At 36.8% G+C, this 11519-nt stretch overlaps 1 long non-coding RNA gene across 2 annotated transcripts; it reads left to right on the top strand.

The window, feature by feature from the left end:
• The first annotated feature begins 1831 nt into the window (after window positions 1-1831).
• Window positions 1832-9788, top strand: LOC134529827 (uncharacterized). Of its 2 annotated transcripts, none has more exons than XR_010074715.1 (2): window positions 1832-1920; window positions 6913-9788. It is a non-coding gene; the product is annotated as an uncharacterized LOC134529827 (long non-coding RNA). The 2 variants fall into 2 exon arrangements; XR_010074714.1 differs by having other exon boundaries at window positions 1832-3406.
• Window positions 9789-11519: the final 1731 nt, after the last annotated feature.

Genomic DNA, 11519 nt, shown 5'->3' with positions numbered 1-11519 from the left:
AGACCAAGTGTGGTGCAGTTAGTTTTGAATTTACGCGGCCGAATTAGGTCCTAGACCGAAAGGTTGGACCGGGTACGCACGGAGAGCTTAATAAAAAAAAGTTTCGGTAGCGTGACTATATTTACCAGGAGTTACTTCAGTGTAGACAAAGGATGCTGCCTCTCCATGGGACGTGCGTCCGCCCCGGTCCACGAGTCGCGCTGTACTGTCGTGGTGTCATGGCGTCCGGCCGAGGTTCGGTGTCCTCTCGCACCGGGGTTGACCTCATTACGTTATTTTCCAAATTATCAAGTTAACAAGAGATTTTAAGAGCGCTAAATTCTTACATTAATTATTCAAACTATATTTAAATTACACATCCCTTCTACGATTTAGATTTAGCATGTTTACGGATTGTGTTTTTGAACTGTAAGTCACACCAGAGACTGTTCGTCTTTTGCCGGACCGCTCTGGTGGGGAGTAAAAACCCAACATAGGGAGGTAACAATTATGTCACCTGAAACACTTAATTAATACAGGTAGAAGGCCGCCAGGGGGACACTCGCATACGTACTGACACATTTTCACACGTCAGTGCCCGGGCACTCCTACGTCGTATTTTCATTGAGAGAACATTTAACCTATACGCAATGTTGTTTTTATACTGCGTGTGATTTATCAGAGGGATTGAATGTAGTATCGGTCTGGTTATTATAGGGCTGGATTCTACCTTGTCGGCCGGTGGCTCGCCTGTCTCGGGTGGGCCATGGCTAGGGGCGCGTTCCGTTAGCGGTGTTGAATACTGGCGGTTGCAGGTCGGGCTTTAGGGTGGCCTTCGGTCGGACGACGTCAGCCTTACCTAATTTGTGCTCATCACCAGAACTCCCTGTGTTACATGGATGCCTGAACTGTGTGTAACTTCAATGTAGTATTACTTAAATTCCGGAACTGTTTAAGGTTAGTGTAGTGTGAATTGTGCACGGAACATTAGGATAGCGCAGCACAAGTCCATCAGAAACGTGGCCTGTAGAGCTCCGCTCCCAGTAAGCGGGCCATGCACGACGCAGCGCATGTATAGCGTACATTGTAATAAAACACTCTAAACTGATCCTCTGCGTATCTGTGACAATGCCGGTAGCATAGCGTCCCTGGTGGTTAAAACAGCTAGGGGTAACTCTGGCGGTAACGACCCCTACTGCCTGCCGGCCACGTGGCGACGTCACGCCCTGAGCCAAGAGTCTCGGCTACCAACTAGCACGTAGTTAATATTGCTAGTTGGCGCCCAAAAGCAACACCTCACCCTTAATATCCCCTCGGCAAAAGGCAGAAGGCGTCAACACTATCCTACAATCAGTAAGATGAAGGCCCTATTATCAAGTGCTTTAATATATCATTGCAGTCTCTGATTTTTCATGAGATGACATTGCATGGCAAAAGAGACGTGGGCTACAATTTTGCACCAGATTCTACGTACTTACATCTCTAGATATCATAGAACAATAAAGGATGACTCCACAAGATGTTACTGACAACTCTCCACGGAAAACTATTCACAGACGTATCAATAAAATAGATCACCACAGGTCTATGGCGCGAGTTGGCGATTTTGTGTGTTTTACATTATAAATCTCTTTTTACAAAAGGTTACCTGATGAATTCGTGTCATAAAATATTCAAGATTGAAAATATACACAAAAGCTTCCAATACTTTTTTTTTTTTTCTGTCGGATCTTGATGGGAATTTCTTAGGTGGATTTTTTAATGAAAAAATTCAGCCTTCCGCGAAACTTACTTTGTTGCAAAGATTCATAAGCGTGGGTAGCCATCTTTTCACAGACGAGAGAAACAGAAACACTCGATCGTGCATCTTCGTTTTTTTTTTGTTTATTGTTAATAAATATGGCGGTGTTGTTAAAAGGAAAGACCATAAACAAGGCAACGGTATTTATTTGTAATTGTTTTTAGAGGAGTGTCCGTGAATGTTTATTTTAGACAACTCATGATAACTAATAGTGAACATGCCGAGGGAAGTGGAATATGATTCACTGGCAATGTTTAGGACCGTTTTTTTTTCTATAGTTTCTTTACTTCCCTTGGGGATGAGCATATCGCTAGTTGCCACAGATTGTAGTCATGCTGGAGACATGATAATTATTGGAATTTACTTTTATATGTTAACAGAAAGAAATAGCTTCGGTAAATCTGTATTGTACGGATTAGCGCCAAAAAAAATCGTACAAATATGAAATAACTTTCATTATATGCTCTTTTACGTCCTCTTTTCAAAACCGCTTGCGGAGATTAAAAATTCCAATTACTTTTGGAGATATCGCCGTTCTTATTTTGCAATACAAGCCCTATGTAATTATTCAACAGACGCCATTTTATATTTTGCCGTGTGTACGTGAATGCCTAAATAACAGAAATTTTCCATTAGGTAAGGTTAGTTACATGATAAATACTTCAAAATAAACGGAAATTAAAAATAATATTAATTAATTTTACTTGTATAGTTTTAAGTATTTATAATGTAACTGACCTGACCTAACAAAACGGGACAAAGGTAGATTAGGTCAGGTCAGCTACAGTATAAATACTTTGAAACTGAACGGACATTAAAAATAATAAAATTAATTTTAATGGTTGTTTACTTTTAAAGTATTTATAATGTAGCTGACCTGACCTAACAAACCGGGAAAAAGGATGAACAGTAGGAACTCACGTAATTTTCCTTTTTACGTGATGTAGTCGTTCAACTACGTCGCGAAAAAAAAAAAAAAAAAAAATCATACTTGTAAACAAGCAACAATGGTGAAACGCGGGAAGCCTACGATTCACTCATCCTTCTGGACATACCCGAATTCTCACGTTGGCAAGCCTTCTTTCAACAGACGAGAGGCGAACGCCCGATCGTGCATCTTCGGGTTTTTTTTTTTTTTTGTTTATTGTAAATAAATATGCAACTCATGAAAACTAATGGTCAATTAGGTTATGTTAGCTACATTATAAATACTTCAAAACATTGTGGATGGTTGATTTGGTTAGGATAGCTACATTAAAAATACTGTGAAATCATGTAAACGGTTTCCTAGCGCTGGATAGCTACATATTAAAAAGTTATTTGCTAAGCAACCATAAAATGATTTTACAGTTTTTTTAATGTAGCTATACTTACCTAATATAACCAAACATCCACAGTGTTTTTAAAGTATTTTTAATTACTTCTTGCTAATTTTAAGAAAAGAAGGCTTGCCAACGTGAGTATTCGGGTATGTCCAGAAGGATGTGTGAATCGTAGGCTTCCTTCTTAACGCCGCATCAGTGCACATCACGAAAATTAAAAAATTCCATATCTCCTAAAGTATTTGGAATTTCTGATCTCCGCCGGGTTTAATGAAAAGAGGAAGTTAAAGAGCACAGAATAAAGGTATTTTCGGATTTTTAAATTTTTTTTTTTAAAAAATCGCCAAAAAATGTATATTAAAAAATTCGATATCTCCAAAAGTAATTGGAATTTTTAATCTCCGCAGGCGGTTCTGAAAAGAGGACGTAAGATAGCATATAATGAAAGTTATTTCATATTTGTACGATTTTTTTGGCGCTAATCCGTACAATACAGATTTACCATAGCTTCTTGTTAGAAATATTAATAAATACAATATTAAAATTTAAAAAAAAGTTTTTATTTAAAGGATAAGTAAGTTTAAAGTTATGTATCTGACACGCCTAGTTACATCAGTTTGTTTGTTTGCGGTTTATGTTTTGAATTTGTTATGGTTAGTTTACGTAGATAGTTTGGTTGTTAATAAATTTAAATTAAACTCTTTCTGTGGTTTTCATTATTGGGAGAAGGCAGAAATACCTGCTCGATATGAATATGGTGGAAAATGTGCAGCAAATGGTTGTACATCGCACATTGCAGCCTCGTAACCGGCGATTTTACATATTTCCACGCGGGAGGACAGATGCTGAAAGAGCTAACCGAGGATAAGTTAGATTCGAATCCGAAAAATTACCGGATCGTACCACAATTATCGTATACACCTTAAAAACCTAGAAATCCGTTCGTGTAACAACAGCCTAAGTCAATTGCTTGAATTAATGTGTATAAAATAGGGGGGAAAAAATTATATATATATATATATATATATATATATATATATATATTCTGAAGGTTGTGTGGTGTACCCAAGGGTCTCCTTAAACGTTTGCACCAAGCCGAATGTTGCACCATTGTCTAGTTTAATTTTTACATAGGCCTATCAATATTACGCTTGTTTTCAAATTCGAATCTCAGTTTCGAATATTATTTATCCTAATTAAAAATTAATATTTTTAATTAATTTGGAAGATCTGTTTTGCAAACCATTTCATTAACATGTCTAAGTTCATGAACATGCATATATATAATTTTTTTTCTTCCTATTTTATACACATTAATTTAAGGAATTGACTTAGGCTGTTGTTGCACGAACAAATGTCTGGGTTTTTAAGGTATGTACGATAATTGTGGTACGATCCGGTAATTTTTAAGATTCGAATCTCAGATTCAAATCTAACTTATCCTTAGTAAAAGCTAGGTTAGATCTAATAACTAGTGATGTTTTGTTTATTCTTATAGTTAGACTTTCACTATTATAATTATATACTATTTAAATATATGTAGTATGTATTTGTGGCTGAAACCACATATAAAATAATCAACTCTGAATTGGGACTTTAAACCTGAAAATGAAGTAAATAAACTAGAAATAAATGGTAAAGTAATTAAAAATAGTGATCTGATTGCAGCTCCATGTTTAGCATAAAGTGGTGTTTTGCTGTAAGTAATTAGGTATCTACAATTAACTTTAACTTGTATCTACTATTATACAGTTTGTATTATGTAACCTGTTATATATTTTTCATTCAAAGTTAACATGTTTTATGTGTATAAATACATTTTATATATGTAACTTACATGTTAAACTTGACATGTACTACATCCCGGATTGTTGACACAATGTGGGATCAACAGAACAAAAATAAAAAAATTAAAAAAATGGAATTAAGTTTATTTTTTTTATTTTTTATTACATCATAAATAGTGAAATATTACAAGTAAAGCATGACACAAACAGATGATTACTAAGTATTAAGATAGAGATTACACTATTGTATGGTTTTCTTTGGGTTGTATCCATACAAGTATAACATTTTATTTAATCATCATTTTTATTGCAATGTTGACTGAAATCCTTGACATAGTAAGGAGATATATATACCATAGGATTAAAATAGGGGACAGGCGACAGTCACGAAAATGTAAACAAGCCAACATCATGACTTATCATCATACCAGTAACTGTCATGACCACCAATTTCATCTAAGCAACTGAAAGAAAAACTGTTTTTTAACAAAATATAAATAATAAAAATTTAGTGGAGTAATTTATAATAATATTGTAACGTGTGTACCTGCGTACACATGCAAAGAATTGTGCCCCTGACTTTTCACTGAATACCACCCGCGCAACAGTGAGCGCGCGGGCGTTCAAACGCCGCGGCAGGTGGTCTGCCATGGTCGGATGAGTTCGAGTGCAGTCGGCTGCGCGTGGAATTGGACGGAAACGGAAGATGGGCTGGCTTCCCCCGAATAGACGAGACTATTCTTCTTCCAGCTCGTCAGGGAAGCCAGCGAGTATAAAAGGGCATGCGCCAAGTCAATCGAAGAGCAGAACAACTGGGACAGAAAGCGGGCAGGCTGCCACGCTGCTCCGACACCGCTCGCCGGCCTACACCGTCAACCACCACGGAGTTGCTGCCGCCCGAGGACCGAGAAGACTTCGACTGGGTGAGACCTCTCCGAGTTGTAACCCAGGATATGGACAGTTCATGTGGAAGCGTCGGTAGATTAGGCATAAAATCTTTCCGAACTGACATTAACTAAAAACGAAGGTCCAGCCACAAGGGCAAGAGGACGTGCGTTAGCAGCTTCCGTGAGGGCCGAGCGAGCGGGTGTCTTGGCGCACAATCCCGACACTATCACGACACAATCACCACCAGATTACAACACAGTACGGACTTTAACTCTACCGCCGGTAACGAAGAATTGTAGGCATACCAACCCGCAGACAGTACGTATGCCAGGACTATTTGCGGACACAAGAGACAGCGAGCAGGATGAGAACTTGTGCGTTATTGCGGCTATGTGCAGAGAGCTTCACTTGCTAGCGGCGGAAGAGTAACAGAAAACAGAACCGCATAAACAGAGACTATGTTACATCAATGGTTGTGTGTAAATAATTGTAACCACTTGTACTAACGATCAGAATTTATGTCACTAGTAATATTAAGATTATGAATGTTCAGTGTGACTTTGTATGTTGTCTAGCCTTAGTAGTTTAGATTGACGGCGTATCGGTCGTTGGCGGTGATGAGCTCACGGCTCGCCCGAATTAAGGGTATTGTTTTGTTTTTTTAATTGTTTCAAGAATCCATCACAGAGAGTTAATTCATATGTCTTGTGTTATAGTGGTATCTTGTATCAGCAGTTCAACTGCACAAGAACCCGACTTATTTACGTTTTATTTCAGTTTGAGAATCAATGAAATACTTGTTTGTGTTATTGAGTTTGTCAATAAATTGTTATTGGAATGAACTTAACTTAGCAACTAATTTCAGAACCACCTGCAAACGTTCTTTTTCCTCCTTGTTAGGGTTTTCCTATGTCTTTAGTAAAACCCGTGACAATATTTCTAGAACAATTTTTGAAATTAAACATTCTTGTAAACATAAACAGCAAAGCATATTGTCACCTGTTCCCTATTCTTAAGTTAATCTGTTTATATTTCATGTTTTGTGGTTTCATAATCCTGATGTCAGTGTAGCGTAGTAATTTGACCACCTGATTCAATCTTGCTTTAATGTATGAATTTTATTTTTCTGTTTTAGGTATCAGATATGGGCTGATTTTTCGGGATGCACCACCCTAAGTGCTACACGTGCCTATTTGTGTGACCTCCATTTAGACGAGCATCAGTTTTCAGGATTGTGACAAGCTGCTGCTGGCTCGAGGAGCAATACCAACAGTCAAGGCTGTTAATGGGGGTGTGTTACTTTAAGGGAAGAATCTGGTGATCAAACATCTACAGGCAAGACTGAGACCTCTCTGCTTTCACACAGTGCAAGTTTAATTAATACATTTGTGACAGGCAGTAGCAAGGGGGCCTGCCTTCATATTAAAACTTCCCAAGTCAAGGATTGTATTTTGTGTTAGTAAGTTATGTTAAGACTTTTTGTGTCACATAACATACTGTAAATGTTGGCAAACAAATTTAATGTATTTCTCATTGCAGGAAATATTTTACTTCCCCACAATAAATCTAGAACCAATGAGTACCAGTATATTTTAGCAATATCATTAGTTTTCCCTAAACATTATAATAAAATTATAATTTCAGATAGTCCTCCTTGTTTTATTGTCCGTAGAAGCTTTGCGTTAATCATTCTTCACCGTGTTAATCCCCAGCTTTGTGGATTATTCGTGTGATGTATTTTTCAGTAATGCAGGATGTCAGCTGATAACCTTTATGTTTCTAGGTCATGGTGACCTAGTATGGTATTTGTATTTTTTTTTTTTTTTCACATGAATCTATACCAATATTATAAAGCTGAAGAGTTTGTTTGTTTGTTTGTTTGTTTGAATGCACTAATCTCAGGAACCACTGGTCCGATTTGAAAAATTCTTTCAGTGTTGGATAATAGATTTATTGAGGAAGGCTATAGGCTTTATTATATTATCAATAACATTAGGGATCCTTACTAAAAGTCCAATTTAGTATCAAATGTGTTGGAAGGGGTTAGATACAACATGCAGTACACGTACGAAGTGTGTGTTGACAATGCCGCAGGCGCTAGAAGTTTATTATTGCCTATTAACATTGTTGCCACGCACTAGTTGCCTTATCATTCTTAATTTTCCCAATCAAGTAAAAAACACCAGTGTGATATTAACAACGAAGCAGTCAGTACCCTCATATTGAATACATAGAAATAGTGTGAGGTATATATGTAGATATAAAGAGATAAATACAGATAGATACATAGATATATAGGACTATGGATGTAGATGGAGATAAATATATATTTAGAGACATGGATAGATTATGAACGTGAGGGCCGAGCGAGCGGGTGTCGTGACACAATCACGACATAATCACAACACAATCCGAAACTATCACGACACTATCACCACCAGATTACAACACAGTACGGACTTTAACTCTACCGCCGGTAACGAAGAATTGTAGGCATAACGACCCGCAGACAGTACGTATGCCAGGACTATTTGCGGACACAAGAGACAGCGAGCAGGATGAGAACTTGTGCGTTATTGCGGCTATGTGCAGAGAGCTTCACTTGCTAGCGGCGGAAGAGTAACAGAAAACAGAACCGCATAAACAGAGACTATGTTACATCAATGGTTGTGTGTAAATAATTGTAACCACTTGTACTAACGATCGGAATTTGTCACTAGTAATATTAAGATTATGAATGTTCAGTGTGACTTTGTATGTTGTCTAGCCTTAGTAGTTTAGATTGACGGTGTATCGGTCGTTGGCAGTGATGAGCTCACGGCTCGCCCGAATTAAGGGTATTGTTTTGTTTTTTTAATTGTTTCAAGAATCCATCACAGAGAGTTAATTCATATGTCTTGTGTTATAGTGGTATCTTGTATCAGCAGTTCAACTCCACAAGAACCCGACTTATTTACGTTTTATTTCAGTTTGAGAATCAATGAAATACTTGTTTGTGTTATTGAGTTTGTCAATAAATTGTTATTGGAATGAACTTAGCAACTAATTTCAGAACCACCTGCAAACGTTCTTTTTCCTCCTTGTTAGGGTTTTCCTATGTCTTTAGTAAAACCCGTGACAATATTTCTAGAACAATTTTTCAAATTAAACATTCTTGTAAACATAAACAGCAAAGCATATTGTCACCTGTTCCTTATTCTTAGGTTAATCTGTTTATATTTCATGTTTTGTGGTTTCATAATCCTGATGTCAGAGTAGCGTAGTAATTTGACCACTAGATTCAATCTTGCTTTAATGAATGAATTTTATTTTTCTGTTTTAGGTATCAGATATGGGCTGATTTTTTGGGATGCACCACCCTAAGTGCTACACGTGCCTATTTGTGTGACCTCCATTTTGACGAGCATCAGTTTTCAGGATTGTGACAAGCTGCTGCTGTCTCGAGGAGCAATACCAACAGTCAAGGCTGTTAATGGAGGTGTGTTACTTTAAGGGAAGAATCTGGTGATCAAACATCTACAGGCAAGACTGAGACCTCTCTGCTTTCACACAGTGCAAGTTTAATTAATACATTTGTGACAGGCAGTAGCAAGGGGGCCTGCCTTCATATTAAAACTTCCCAAGTCAAGGATTGTATTTTGTGTTAGTAAGTTATGTTAAGACTTTTTGTGTCACATAACATACTGTAAATGTTGGCAAACAAATTTAATGTATTTCTCATTGCAGGAAATATTTTACTTCCCCACAATAAATCTAGAACCAATGAGTACCAGTATATTTTAGCAATATCATTAGTTTTCCCTAAACATTATAATAAAATTATAATTTCAGATAGTCCTCCTTGTTTTATTGTCCGTAGAAGCTTTGCGTTAATCATTCTTCACCGTGTTAATCCCCAGCTTTGTGGATTATTCGTGTGATGTATTTTTCAGTAATGCAGGATGTCAGCTGATAACCTTTATGTTTCTAGGTCATGGTGACCTAGTATGGTATTTGTATTTTTTTTTTTTTCACATGAATCTATACCAATATTATAAAGCTGAAGAGTTTGTTTGTTTGTTTGAACGCGCTAATCTCAGGAACCACTGGTCCGATTTGAAAAATTCTTTCAGTGTTGGATAATACATTTATTGAGGAAGGCCATAGGCTATATTATATTATCAATAACATTAGGAATCCTTACTAAAAGTCTAATTTAGTATCAAATGTGTTGGAGGGGGTTAGATACAACATGCAGTACACGTACGAAGTGTGTGTTGACAATGCCGCAGGCGCTAGAAGTTTATATTGCCTATTAACATTGTTGCCACACACTAGTTGCCTTATCATTCTTAATTTTCCCATACAAGTAAAAAACACCACTGTGATATTAACAACGAAGCAATCAGTACCCTCATATTGAATACATAGTGATAGTGTGAGGTATATATGTAGATATAAAGAGATAAATACAGATAGATACATAGATATATAGGACTATAGATGTAGATAGAGATAAATATATATTTAGAGACATGGATAGATTATTTGTATATGTGTAACTACTTCAAACATATTTCTAAACAAAACTGAATGAGGCATTGCAATGCATGCCGAGCATTAGCTAGATAATGGAATCTTTTTTTTAATTTTAGTAATCCCTTATTTTTCAGTTTTTTTTTTCCTATATTGCTTTATAGAGTCTAGATTACATACAGACCAGGTAAATAACTATAAACTGGCAGAACAACGTCTGTCGGGATCTGAAAGTGATATAAATAATTTTGCACACTTGACATTCAAATTAAGTAGACAATTACTAACTACATCTGATCTCTAAACAGCTCCCCTTCACCATGTGTTCAGCCCGGGCAACGCTGGGTACTGCAGCTAGTATTCTTATAATTTAATTATTTATTTATGTTTATTTGGAATTTTTGCTACATTTTTTACTTGTGCTAATGTATTTGAGAGTTTTGCTATCATACTATGAATTTTTGTATTTTGTCTTATCAGTTTAGCTGCATTTGTGACTTCATGGTGCTGCACAAATATATGTGTGAATTTCTAATGCTGTACATGTTCGTCATGTAAATAAAATTTATATATAATTGCATGAAGCCTATAAAAACTCTTCAATTAATTGAATTTCCTTTTATGATTTTCCTGTAGTTTACCCTGACAAGCAGAATATTGGTACCTAATTTTTGTTCTAAAAAATATTGTTTTCAAGTGCAAATACCAGTGCACAGACACAAATATTTTTCAGTTTAATAACATAATATTTTGCTGCAATTGGGCCAAAACCTGGTGGCAAGCACTCCCCATACTTCTCACAAACTGAGCTACACTCTTATCGAACACACACTTCTCTTCCAACATATTCCGTTCCCCTATCATCCTCATAACCATACCATTTTTTTGTTTCGGTTATTCTTTGTTTCTTAAAAACCTTCCTAGTATTTTCCCTCCTACTCCTAGGCATTCCCATCGTAACTCGTCTCCCTAACTCTCCCATCATCACACTCCACTCAGCATTTTGTACATCCTAATTAGCCTCTCCTTCTGCTATCTTTTAGACTCTCCCACCCCATGTCTTTCATCATCTCCGTTGGACTATACTCTCACTTTTCATTACTGTCTGTTCTCTTCCACTTACCCTTCACCCACCTAGCTGCTCTACTCTGCACCTCCTCCAGTTCCCTCTCAAACAGCTATGTAAGGATTCCACACTGCTGCATACTTCAGCAGGGTTATTATGTT

The sequence above is a fragment of the Bacillus rossius genome, chromosome 2, assembly GCF_032445375.1.
Source record: "Bacillus rossius redtenbacheri isolate Brsri chromosome 2, Brsri_v3, whole genome shotgun sequence".
In the NCBI taxonomy this organism is placed as follows: domain Eukaryota; kingdom Metazoa; phylum Arthropoda; class Insecta; order Phasmatodea; family Bacillidae; genus Bacillus; species Bacillus rossius.
This window is presented reverse-complemented; position numbering and strand designations above follow the sequence as displayed.